Source organism: Micromys minutus, assembly GCF_963924665.1.
Source record: "Micromys minutus genome assembly, chromosome: 11".
NCBI classification, from domain to species: domain Eukaryota; kingdom Metazoa; phylum Chordata; class Mammalia; order Rodentia; family Muridae; genus Micromys; species Micromys minutus.
In genome coordinates this window covers 45094230-45106986 of record NC_137980.1, presented here as the reverse complement: position 1 = coordinate 45106986, position 12757 = coordinate 45094230, and the positions used below count along the sequence as shown (strand labels likewise).

At 44.9% G+C, this 12757-nt stretch overlaps 1 protein-coding gene across 3 annotated transcripts in view; it reads left to right on the top strand.

Moving 5' to 3' along the window:
* The first annotated feature begins 714 nt into the window (after positions 1-714).
* PKIG (cAMP-dependent protein kinase inhibitor gamma) overlaps positions 715-12757 on the top strand; it is a 67063-nt gene continuing 55020 nt past the window's right edge. The window contains exon 1 of one of the 3 annotated variants that reach the window (XM_080925189.1): positions 715-830. The gene's annotated coding sequence lies outside the window, so the exon portion shown is untranslated. The other 2 variants (XM_080925190.1, XM_080925191.1) reach the window with 2 other exon arrangements.

The window sequence follows — 12757 nt, the reverse complement described above, 5'->3', positions numbered from 1 at the left end:
GCTGAAATTAATTCTGATGTTTAAATTCTCACCGCCCCCCCCATTTTTAACTCAGTTTTTGCCACATCCCTTCCTTCTAGAGATTTGGACAGAAGAATTTGTCACTCCGAATCACATCAGTTTTCTAGCCTTTACTTTCGGTCAGTAGGCTGGGCTTGGAGTTCAGTGGTAAAGCACTTGCTAAGCATGCACGAGGACCCTAAGTTCTATATCTACCACCATCAAAAAAGTAATAATAAAGGTAGACCTGGTGGCTTGTGCCTGTAATTCCAGTAGTTGGGAGGTAGAGGCAGAAAGATCAAGAATTTGAAGGTCATTTGCAAGAGTTGAAGGCTAGCCTGGGCTACATGAGATATTTCTCAAAAAAAAAAAAAAAAAAAAAAAAAAGCGCGAAATAGGAAAGGGAGGGAGAGAGGAAGGGAGGGAGGGACGGAGGGAGGGAGAGAGAGAGACCAAAGACAAACTTATCAACCTAGCAAACTTGGGCCAGAGTGACAAATGTTCCTCTTTCGTGTGCCAAAAACGAACTGAGGCATAGGCAAGCATCCGAGGGAAAAGCCCTCACCTCGAACTTCGCTGCCCTCTATGCCCTTCTTCCACAGGCCACCTATGGAGAGCTAAGGCCCTGGCCTCAAGACCGATTTCCTTTTTCCTTCCTCCGACCTTTGCGCGCAGCCCTGTCCCTCCTGGGCCGCCGTAGAGTCAACGACGCGGGAGTTCGGCCGCGGCGTCGCCTAGGCAACGGCTCGGCGGCGGGCTGCGGGCGCCTGGCGGCCCCGGGGAGGCGCTCGCGCCGGCGGCCCGGGCTCCGCGAGGCGACGAGGCGGCAGGTAAGCGGCGGTAGAGCGGGCAGACGGGGTCCGGAGAGGAGCGGTCTTCCGGGCGACCGGCGAGGGACGGGCCGCGGGGGACGCCGGGCAAGGACGGAGGGCCGGACCTTTGTCCCCTGGGCCCGGGAGCTGGCGCCTGCGAGGCCCTCTGACCCCGGCCGCGTTCGGGTGGGTGCGCTTTCGGCTTTTATTCTTACGTATCTCTAGAGCTTCGCTCCAAAGTTTTTCTTTTTAAATAATATTTTTTTAAAAAAAGCTGCTATTTATGAGGGTTGGTCGCGGAGTAGTTAGGAACTGAAGAGAACGTCTGTCTGCATGTGTCGCTCGCTCTTCGTGGAGAGGGGGTGGTCGGCGAGACTGGACTTATTTCTGAGTCAGTTTTCTCACCTGCACAATGGGGATAACAGTAATAATAATATCTGTCTTCTAAGATGATCACAACGTGTATGTATATTTAAAATCCTCACTACATGGGCGCTTTTCTGGTTACTACTACGAGGAGCATCACTGAGTATTTATTGAGAACCAGGGCCAGGGCTGATCGCCAGCGGTTTAAAAAAAAAAAAAAAAAAAAAAAAAAAAAGTGAATGAGATGTCTTGTCCTTAGGGAACTCCACTCCTGTCCTTAGGAAACTGACCCATGGACTGGAATTTGGTGTAATTTGAGCTGTGGTTTTGCACGTACAGGAAACTGGATGCAGTGGACCTTCGGGGGTGGTCAGGGAGAGATTACACAAGAAGGTTACTTCTAGAAGGAGGTATGAAGCCTGCCTTTTGTGTTGGCCAGAAGACTAGGCTGCTGTGCCCAGGGTTAGGAAGACAGGGTCTTGAGGAGACAGCCAAACTTCTAGAGACTCTCTCAAGAATTTCAGGCTGGAAGAGAGTTCAAAAGGTAGAAATAGTCTCTACTTGATGTTTGAGGGATAAGCCTCTGCTCTTCCTGACAGACTTTTGTGTGTGTGAGGGGGGGGGGCATCATGGGTAAAGTTTTAGGAAGTTTGGTTTTTATTTTTTTGTGAGCCTTTAGGGGATTTGTTTGCTTTATGCAGGATTTTGTGGCCTACAGGCTGGTCTCAGTTGATGCTGCTGAGTAGCCGAGGCTTGCCTTGAACTCCTGACCCTCGTGTCTCCTCCACCTCCGGAGTGGTAGAATACAAGTGTGAGCTGGCAGAGGATTCTCATTGGTGGGGACATGCGTAGTCCTGTATGCGTGCTTGATCAGACCCTCAACCCTCTTTGGTCTCATCACTCCTATTTTTCACGTTTCAGCCAGGGCTTTATGGCAGTTCAAAAAAAGCAGACATTGACTATGGTCTTAGACTTTCATTATTAAAACTAAATACCGGAGGCTGGGTAGCTTTAGAGAGAAAAGAAGTTTATTTAGTTTACAGTTCTGGAGATTCTTGGGGTCCACTCCTGCCCATGGCCTTTTTATGGCAGAGTCCTGAGAGGGCTCAGCATGTTGGGCATTACGAGATGGGAAGTTTGAGGATTCCTCTTTTTGTGGTGCTGGGAGTTAAAGTGACCCTTGCCCACAACAAGCTCTGCCTCTGAGCTATATATTCTTGGCCTTCTCTCAGAAAGTCCCGGGATCCAGGTCACAATCTAATGACCTTATCTAATGCTGACTCCTTCCTGAAGGTCCCACCTCTAGACACTGTATTCACTCATAGTCTCAAAGTGAAATTTTAACACAGGATACATCTAATCATAGGAAGTATGAGGTGCCAGGCACTGGGCAGTACTGTAATGAGAACGCTGGTCCTTATGGAGATCAGAGCCGAGTTAGGAAATTATGCCTCTGGTAAGTGTCTGTTCACGGGAGGTATTGATGGACTGTTTCTGATCAGGTTAGTACAGTCCAGTTTGGAGGTTGGGGGAAGGAGTAGTGGAGAATTAGCTCTATCTAGAGAGATGGTGAGAATGGTAGAAGACAGTACTTCAAACATTCAAAGGCAATATCACCAAGCCCAGCATGACACCTGCTTGTCTTTCTAGCATTTGGAAGTGGAGGCAGGAGGACAAAGAGTTTAAGCCCTGGCTACATAGCAAATCCAAGGCTAGGCTGCGCTGAAAGAGACCTTATCTTACTTAGCACGTACATGCACACATACAAGTTTATTTGTGAATTTGTTTGAGATACTTGTTTTGTGGATGAGACTGGCCTAAGACCCACAGCAGCTCATCTGTCTCTTTCTCCAGAGTACTAGTATTAAAGGCACGCTGCTACACCGGGCATTATTTGTTTATGGAGGTGAGAGTTCACTATAGCTCAAAGTGGAATGTCAGTGCTGAGGAGTTGTAGTGGTTCACACCTACAATCCCCAACTCAGGAGGCCGAAACAGGAGGACCAGGAATATGAGGCTAGCCTGGGCTACATAGCCAGGCCTTGTGTCAACAAAACAACCCCCCCTCCCCAAAAGACCCAAATAATGTTGAAAGATGATGAGAGATTTTTTTTTCTCTGAAGCTGAGGACCAAACCCAACTAAATCCCTAACCCAATGAGAGATTTTTTAAGGCCCAGATCTGAGGGCTGCTGCTTTGCACAGTCCTGGAAGAACCATTCATTTAGGTGACACCAAAAAGCAATGGCTCTGGAAGTAAGAGGAAACCAAGAATGTGAGGTAACAAAGACCAGAGGCAGAGACCAGCTTCACTAAATGTGACTGAGGTGCCCAGCACCTACAGTTAAAGTCAGAAGGTACCATCTGAATAAATAAGTTCCAGAGGTCACTAGGGACCTGACTGAGCAGATGTGGCAAAATGGTGGGGGTGGAATCTCTAATGTCCCAGCTTCTAAAGCTTCGGTGTAATGGATCAGTGGGAAGAGGTAAGAGTGGGATGTGAGAAGACAGAGCGTAGGCAGCTCCAAGCAGGGTGGCTGTGGAGGGAGGGAGAAGGCTGGGGCTTGACTGAGGAGTAAGGGAAGGTTTTTCTTTAAAGCCTGGGAGACAGCTTAAATGCAGTTGGCATAGAGCTGGTGGGAGGAAAGGCTGAGAAGGCATGGGAGTGGAGGGGAAATTTGATAGCACAACTGTCTCTGGAAGGCAGGAGTAGATAGGCTGAGGCAGCAGAAGTGCACCAGTGGCAGGCAACAACCACAGACGAAGGGTGTGAGTGTGGAGAGCAAACGGTGCTCTCAGTATTGGCAGAAAGCAGGCCTTTTAAACTAGTCTATTAAGTACTTCTCATGCGGAAGAGGACTCATCTGATGATTCAGTTCCAGAAATCTTACAACCAGAAGCACTAGTGAAGGTCATGCCAAAGCTAACCCTGAACCCCAGTGCCCGCCAAGTGGCCAGCACGTCAGCACAGCCTCTGTTGCCGGATTGAGAGCACACCTGTTGAGAACAGAAGTGAAAGACTCTTGAAAGCACCTTTCCCAAGAGAAAGATCCGTACATTGCTGTCTGGCTGAAGGATCCCATAGCTAGGATGAGAAGACTTGTTTGGCTTGAGCAGAGACAAAAAAAGGCTTGAAGGAACTGAGTTTGAAGGGAACAGTCAACCATTCAGATGTCTCTGCACTTTCTGCCATTATCAAAGATGGGATCCTTCTGAGAATGCTAAAATCTACAAGAATTAGGACAGTCATTCCTGTTAGTGATGTCACACAGCAGATGTGAAAGCTGCTTTTTGTTTAAGATTAAACTTGTCCTGGTGTTGGGGGGAAAAAGTACTTCTCATGCACTAATCTCAATATAAACCTGTCATTAGGTGGGGCAGGTTGCTGGGAATTGAACTGAGGGCCTTGCAGGCTCTATGCAAGCACTTTATAATCCCTCAATAATAGAATCTTTATAACAACCTTATGAGACATGTTCTGTTCTGATCTTTGGTTTATGGATGAAAACTATGGTAAAATGCTTACCCCAGATCAGAGTATATTCTGTGTTTTGGTTTGCTAGGAGTCCAGAACATTTAATCTTTATGTGTGTGGTGTGTGCACCTGTGTGTGCAGGTGTGACGTTCTACTCCTTCACTCTCCATTTTTCACTGAACCTAGAGTTAGGTTGGCAGCAGGAAGCCCCAAGGATCCCCACCATAGTGCTGGGGCTACAGGCATGTGCAGCATGTTTATCTGCTGTATGTATGCATGTGTATTTATATGTATATGTAGCTGGAGTTGTGGGTACCATGTGGATGCTGAGACTCAAACCTGGATCCTGAGTAGCAACTGCTCTTAACCTGGAGCATCCCTCAGGCCCATGACATCTTTTATGTGGGTGCTGGAAGTTCAAACTTAGGCCCTTATGCTTGTGCAGCATCTCCCTATTCAGTTTTTACTCTTCGTCACAACCTAGATGGTGTATTTTTATACTTTTTATATTATGTGCTGAGCTAATTCGAGAAATAATAAAAAATACTGGTGGCCCATGCCTTTCTTTATAACCACAGCACTTGGAAGGCAGAGGCAGGGAGATCTCTGAGTTAGAGGTCAGCCTGGTCAACAGAACAAGTTCCAGGACACCCAGCGCTACAGAGATAAACCCCAGTCTTAAAATCCTTATGCCCCCAAAAGGGAAGAAAAGCAAATGTCGTTGTCTCAAAGGACCGAGTACCCATGTGGTGGCTCACATCATCTGTAACTCCAGTCCCAGGGGATCTGACACTCTTCTGACAAGTTAAACCCACAGTCCATAGACATATATGTAGTCATATAATTTTTTTTTCTTCAAGAGGTGATTCTCTGTGTAGCTCTGTCTGTCTTGGAACTTCCTGTATAGACCAGTCTGGCTTTGAACTCAAGATCTGCCTGTCTCTGCCTCCTGAGTGCTGGATTAGAGCTGCAACAAGTGCTTCTAACTGCTAAGCCATCACTCCAGCCTTCCCCAATAACTCACATTTATACTAAACAATCTCCATCCCACATCAGTTCTGACAGCTTGTTTCCTGATACCTCAGTAATGAAATCATCTGTTCACTTTGTTTTTAGTGATCAGTTATTTCATTTAACATAGTGTCCACAAAGTTCAGCCTTGCTATAACATGCCAGATTTTCCTCTTATTGACAGTCTTACTATCTTACTATGTAGCCCCAGCTTCTTGTATTCTGAGCTTACAGGTATATGCCACCAAGCCTGTTTTTTTTTTTTTTTTTTTTTTTTTTAAAAGCTGAATGGTACTTCATTGTGTGCTTCTAGCATTTGGCTTATCCATCTCTCCATTGTGGGCTGCTTCAGTGTTTTGAAATATGAGAGTGTGAGGAAGGTAAGCACTTTGTATTATAGGTTCATGAAGAAAGAGCCCTTTATTCTGTACCTCATTTTATTTTATGGTCGTTGTGTCGTCGTCAAGGTCAAGACAGAGTCTTAACTATGCAGACTTGGCTGGCCTGAATTCACTGTGTAGACCAGGCTGGTCTTGAACTCAGAGAGCCACTTACCTCTGCTTCTGGAGTACTGGGGTTAAAGGTGTGCACACCAGGACATACTATCATATTACCTCCCCCAGCCCCCCAAGTTTTGGAACAGTGGCTTAAGCAGGCTAAGGACTCTATTTGTAGGCAGGAATGACCTTGAACTCTACTAGTCTTCCTGCTTCTGCTTACCAAGTTCTGGGCATTTTAAGGAAACAAGAATTCTTAGGATCTGAGCTGGAAAAAGGGCTCAGAGGCTAGTGCTCTTCGAGAGGATCTGACTTTGATTCCCAGTACCTACATCAAAAGACTCACAATAGCTTGTAACTAAAACTTCAGAGGTGCTGCACTCAAACACAGACACACATAAAAACAATTAAAAATACACATAAATCTTAACAGGGTATAGTGGCACATGCTTTTAATCCCAACACTTCCAGGGCAGAGGCAGGTGGATCTCCGTGAGTTTGAGGCTAGCCTGATCTTCATAGTGAATTCTAGGACAGCTAGAACTACATAGTAAGACCCTGTCTCCAAACAAAACAAAACAAAAACATTAAAAAAATCTAAACATAAATCTTAGAATAAATGAATGAATAAAATAGAAAGAATTCTCAGAGTCTGACCTCACCCCATCACCTCCTCTAGACCTACATCCCTGAGGTCTGCTTCAAAGCATTTTGGAGGGAGCCAGGTGTTATACTGATGTTTGTAAATAGCTCAACACTTCCGAAAGATGCAAGCCCATAATCTCATCTCCCCTGGCAGCAGCTCTGTGAGGTGGGGAAGCGCCTTCCTGTTTTCAGAGGGGAACCGTTACATGAGAGGATTCCAGAGACTCCTCTGGAAGCTGTGTTCTCTAAATTCTGGTATGTAAAATCTCGGCTTTCCTCCTATGTCTTTCTATATTTTCCTATCCCTCCCTCCGTCCCTCCCTCCCATTCTCCTTTCCTTCCAAAAGGAAGGAGCCCAGGACTAGGCAAATGATATAATGCTGAGCAATAAATACCCCCAGCCCTGGTCCCATACAGCTTTTGAGACAATCTCTAGCCTGGCTTGTAGTGAATTGCCACTAAGCAGGGGAAAATGACTTTGAGCTTCTATAGCTAGCGGTGTGTTCCACAATGCGCAGGTTTCTGTGGTGCTGGGGATCAAACTCCATGCTTCCTGTGTGCTGGGCAAGCACTCTACCAACTGAGCCACGCCCTGAGCCCCTATTCTTTAAGTATTTTTTTAGAGAGATATTGCAGATACCACTTAGGAAAAAGTACCTTGGTAGTTACAGTGATCTTGTCTTCCTTCATTTGATAGTTACAGCCTCTCCATTCCCAGCTTTTCTGTTCCCCACTCCCCTGATGTTCCCAGCATGTCCCATCCCATCTTTCCTGTCCTTTCTCTGTGGTGTGTGTGTGTGTGTGTGTGTGTGTGTGTGTGAGAGAGAGGGGGGCGGTAGTGGAGGGGAGACCAGAATCTAAAAGTAGTAGCTACCTGATGGGGATGTTGACTGATCTTGTTGCCTTGGTCTTGTGCAGAGTTTTTGAATGTATCCACAGCTGTAGTGACTGTAAAGGCCATGTTACATCCAGAAGACAGCAGACAGCACCTCACGACACTCCTCCCCCTCCTGTAGCTCCTACACCTTTTCCCCCTCTCCTCTGCAGTGGTCTGGAGCCTTGGGCATGGGGAGTGTGACACAGATATCTTGTTTAGTATTCAGTGCTCATGGTCACTTATTCTCAGCATTGAGACAGTTATGACTCTCTTCATTAGCCACTGCCTACTACAGAAAGACGCATCTCTGACTAAGGCTAGGAGCAACACAGAGGTATAGATAGAAACATTTAGAAGGCAGTTTGATAACTTGAAGTTTTTATCAAAAACAACAAAAGTAGGTTCCTCTGTAGAACCTATGACCTCTCCACCATGGCTTTGTGACCAGTTTTATAATACCAGGCATCAACTCTCTCCTGTGGGGCAGGCGTCGTATTCAATCAGAAAGGGGCTGGTTACTTCCTGGACAATCCTCTATTATACTAGGTTAATATTGTTGCATCCAGAGTCTGGTGCTGGGCAAAAATCATTGCTATCTTTCCTTCTCCAGCAGCCTGAATAGCACTGTCTGGTACTAGATAGCTAGAAAGTCAAAGAATAGCAGGCACTCTTTTTTTTTTTTCCTTAAGATTTATTTATTTTATCTATAACAGTATACTGTTGCTACCTTCAGGCACACCAGAAGAGGACATCAGATTCAATTATAGATGGTTGTGAACCAACATGTTGTTGCTGGGAATTGAAATCAGGACCTCTGGAAGAGCAATCAGTGCTCTCTCCAGCCCATAGCAGGGACTCTTAACTGAGCATCTTAGTCCCTTTAAGGTCTTAAAGAAAAATGTCAGCTGAGAGATGGCTTAGTGGGTAAAGTGCTCACCTGGTGAGATTGAAGACCTTAGTGCAATCCCCAGCACCCATGCACAAACTGGCCATGTATGTCTGTGATCTCAGCTCTAAGGAGGTGGAGTCAGGAGAATCCCTTGGGCTTGCTGGTCACAGGTCTAGCTGAATTGGCATGTTCCAGTACAGTGAGAACACACTTAACTGTCTTAAACACACACTCACATTCATGCACATGTCTTCTCTAATCTGTTTTCATCCAAAGACTGCAGAAGAATTACACCCCCAATCCCTCTCTGCAAGCCTGCAGCCACCATGATGCCATAAAAGAGAATGTGGCTTTCCAGACCCGATTTTTCGTTTAGTGCTCACCCTTCTGTGAGCCACTTACTGAACTTAAATAATACTTGATATGTCAAAAGTTTGGACTGCTCTGGAGAGTTCAGGAGAGTTCTGTTTAATGGAACTTCCTTCTTCTAACTCCTGTAGCACTTTGAACTTTTCTTTTTATAGCATTACTCACGATGACTAGTCCCTTCCATAATTACTTTTGCTCTCTCTGTCTCTGTCTCTGTCTCTCTCTGTGTGTGTGTGTGTGTGTATGAGAGAGAGAGAGAGAGAGACAGAGAGAGACAGAGAGAGAGACAGAGAGACAGAGAGAGAGACAGAGACAGAGAGAGAGAGAGACAGAGAGAGATTCTTAGCTTGGTGAGGACAAGAGTTCCTCCATGGACCTTAACCCAGCCTTACACATAATTGGGGATCATTCTTTGTTCTTGGAACTAGTGAATGAATCATTGCTCCTTCTTTTACTGCAGAGCCCTCTTTAGAAACACTGCCTTTGAGCTCACTGTTAGGGGAGGCTAGTCATCAAGCTTCAGTGGATCAAATCTAACCTAAACAAAAGAAGAGCAGCTTTAACAATTACTAACATTTTAGAATGGGTTATGATTCAAGGTGAAGGTGAAGAGAATATTGGGGTTTTAGGGTGGCCATTTTGATTTTCTGGGTAGAGACACAGGCATTTAAGATGAGCAGAGGAGGCTGGTGGCCCACAGACAGGCCAGTTTGCCTTTAGTGAAAGATCATCGAGCACACTACCTGAGTTAACATGTAGAAGTGCAAAGAACAATGCCACTGCTTGGTGAGTGTGACTTAGGTGCCACTGCTGTGATGCTGTGGTCAGCACTGCCCAGCAGAGACAGAAGGCAAGTGTGGCAGTTGAGGCACTGAACTAATGGGTGCCACCCTTTCCAAGCTAGAGTCTCTTCATATGAAAACGGGGCTAAGAGTATCTAAGCCATGTAACTCATCAGAACATCACAGGTAATAATGTAAATGCATTCTGAGTTAACATTGAGGATAGTTTTCCAGAGTATTCTGACCTTGAGGGACTCATGCCCCTGGGATGTTAGGAATGGTAAATTATTGCCTTGTATGGTTTTCCACTCTGAGACTTGATGAGCTTCCTCCCAAGCTCTATTTGTCAGTCCAGTGAATAAACTTTATAACACAATAAGTTCTTTTTTTCATTTGCAAAAAATATGTGTTTTATTATTTATTATGTGAGATAGGGTCACTCTATGAATTTTTGGTTGGTCTCAATTTGCTATGTAGACCAGGCTGGTATTAATGGATGGTAATCTTCCTGGGTACTGCAATTACGGGCATGCACTACCATGCCTGGTTAAATGTTTCTTTTTCCTTCCTTCTTTCCTTCCCAACCCCTCTCTTTCTCTTTTTTCTATCTTATTTATTTATTTGTTTGTTTATTTAGTGTAGATTCTTACTGTGTAGTCCTGGTTGGCCTCCAACTCAGAGATCACCTACCTGCCTGTCTCTGCTTCCAAGCGCTGAGATAAGAGGTGTGTGCCACCAAGCCCTGCTAAATGTTTATTTCTAAAGCATGAAAACACTTTCACTTTACAGCATCTCCATATATGCACTGGAGTTCAGATCCTTCTCAACCAAAATGATAAAGGAATAAAAATAATTTTTCTAAGTAATCTTTGGCTAAGGAGCAGGGAAATTTTTGTAGCAGAATCTGATTCACTGTCTTTGAAATATAAATAGTATCCTTATTTGTCCACATTTCTTACAGTCATTTGTCAACCCCTAATTAAAGATAACTCCATAATCCACAGACTACTGTGTTACTTCCCCAAAGCCAGAATTTCTGTAGGAAACTCAGTCTTCTATTTTTCTTTTAAATGAAAATTGAGTTTTAAGCCAACTGCCTTCTCCTCGGTGCTACAAAGAATTCTGAGCATGCAGAACATTCTTTCAAACACGCACAGACTTATCTGTTCCAGATAAGCATTGGATTCTGTGGGAAGAGAAATGGTCTACTCCTGATGGTTCTAATAAACGTCTGCAGTGTTTGTTTGGACAGGACAGTCAGCAATCACATCCTTGGGTCACATAAACCCAGGCCAGAAGGCCAGTGTATGAGACCCAAATTCTCAGGAAGTCTTAAAAATTTCTTTTCTTTCTTTCTTTTTTAGGCTTGACTTTTTGGTTTGTTATTTTTGATAGCATAAGTTTGGCTTTTTAAAAATATTTGTCATTTATACCATCTTGTAATTTATGAACTCCAAGGAGATTAAGCCCTAACTTTATATCCCCCAAACTCCAGCAAACAAAACGAACAGCTTCTCATGACCACCATTTAACCACACTGACATGATCTTCGTTCCCCACCATAGACTTGTCTTTCCTGTGACTCAGTGTATTTGGTGGATACTTCTTTTCAAGGGAGCTGGGGCAAATCATCTCTGGTCATCATCTAGCAGTGCCTTCCTGGAAGGTGATTACTTGTAGTTCAGTCTTCCTTTCCAGGAGATTGGTTAATTTGCTTTGACACAGGGTCTTTCTACATAGCCCACACCGGTCTTGAACTTATTCTTCTTTTTCCCCTTCCCATGTATTGGCATTTCAGATGTTTAGAACCTCTTGCCTGTATCCCATGAGTGCTAGGTTTATAGGTATTCAGTACCTGATTATGGAATGCTGGAACTTGGACCCAGGCTAGGCAAGCACTATACCTAGTGCTGAGCTATATCCTTACACTTTTTTGTTTTGTTTTGTTATGGAGACAGAGTCTCAGTCTGTAGGCTGCTGGAACTGAGTTTGTAGTTCTAGGAATTTGAACTGGAATAATTTTTACTGACTCAGTCTCTCAAAGCTGATTACAAATTTGAGCTACCATACCTAGCTTCTTACCCTTATTACCTTAAGATCTGCATGCATACATACTATACATATAGGTACGTCTGTTCTTTCCATAGCTGGGGTAAGCTTGTTAAAAATCTGTTTAATTGTATACTCACATGTAGTTGTAAGAAGTGACAGAGGGGATCATGTGCCCCTTTGTCAGATCCTTTAATAGAATCATCTCGAAAAGCTATAATCCACCTTCATAGTCAGGATGAGTGCAGCTGTGGTTTCACTGCTCTTGTTGCTGTGACAGAATGCCTGGCAGGAACAAGGGTGGAGTGGTTCCTTTTGGATCACAGTCCAGAGAGTTGCAGTCAAGTCATGGCAGAGCTCCTGGTTACAGGAAGTGTACAGTGGGCCTCCTCACGTGGAGGGACCAGCCAACAACATAAGATAGAACCTGGGGGGGATCGAAGGCCAGACCCTCTAATGACCCACCTCTGCCAGCCACTCCTCACCTCTTAAGAGTGCTCAAAACACAAGCTTGTGCCAGATTCAAACAATATCAGCCACTACCAGCCTTAATGTGTCCACAAAGTAATCTTTGGAAAACTGTCATTTCACTCCCAGCTGTAAGGACTTTGTGAGGTGCACCTCATTCTCTGCAGCCTTGTGGGGAGGAGCTGGCTGAGGTTGACTTGCTGCTGCAAAGTGAAGCTTTATCATATTGTATCAACCCCATCACAGAGACCTGAAGAATATAAATTTCAGCAGGAATTATAAACCAAAATGCCTCTTTATCAAAATGACAGAGACTTGCCCAACACCTGGACAGCCAGCCTGGGATCCTCCCTGATCTCAATCTCAGTGACTTTGTTGGGGGCAGAGGTTGTGGGCCTTTGGCTGTCATTACCCTTCAGATGCCAGACCCAAAAGATATGAGAGATTTTCCTGTGAAGGAAGAATTTGGGAACTGGCCTACCTTGGCAAGGCAGAGTAGAGGTAGTCAACTGAACCAT